The following is a 265-nucleotide window of genomic DNA, read 5'->3' on the forward strand; positions in this document are numbered from 1 at the left end:
CCCTTCAAGTGACAGTGCTGCCCCCAAAAGCACCTGTCCCCACCTCTGTGCACCCCCAAAGCCTGAGCACACGGTTCCCATCATTAATGGCAATAATAAATCAACTCCAGCTGGGCTTGGGTGCCCAGCCCATGTCCTCGTGGACCACAAGGGGCTGGGGACACCACGTTTCAGTGCCACACCAGCCATGGGGATGGTGCACCCTGGCCCACAGGTCCCCACGCTCCCACTGCCCCTGTGCTCCCTGGCTGCCCCGTACCCCACC

The sequence above is a fragment of the Antrostomus carolinensis genome, unplaced genomic scaffold (genome assembly GCF_000700745.2).
Source record: "Antrostomus carolinensis isolate BGI_N321 unplaced genomic scaffold, ASM70074v2 scaffold5605, whole genome shotgun sequence".
NCBI classification, from domain to species: domain Eukaryota; kingdom Metazoa; phylum Chordata; class Aves; order Caprimulgiformes; family Caprimulgidae; genus Antrostomus; species Antrostomus carolinensis.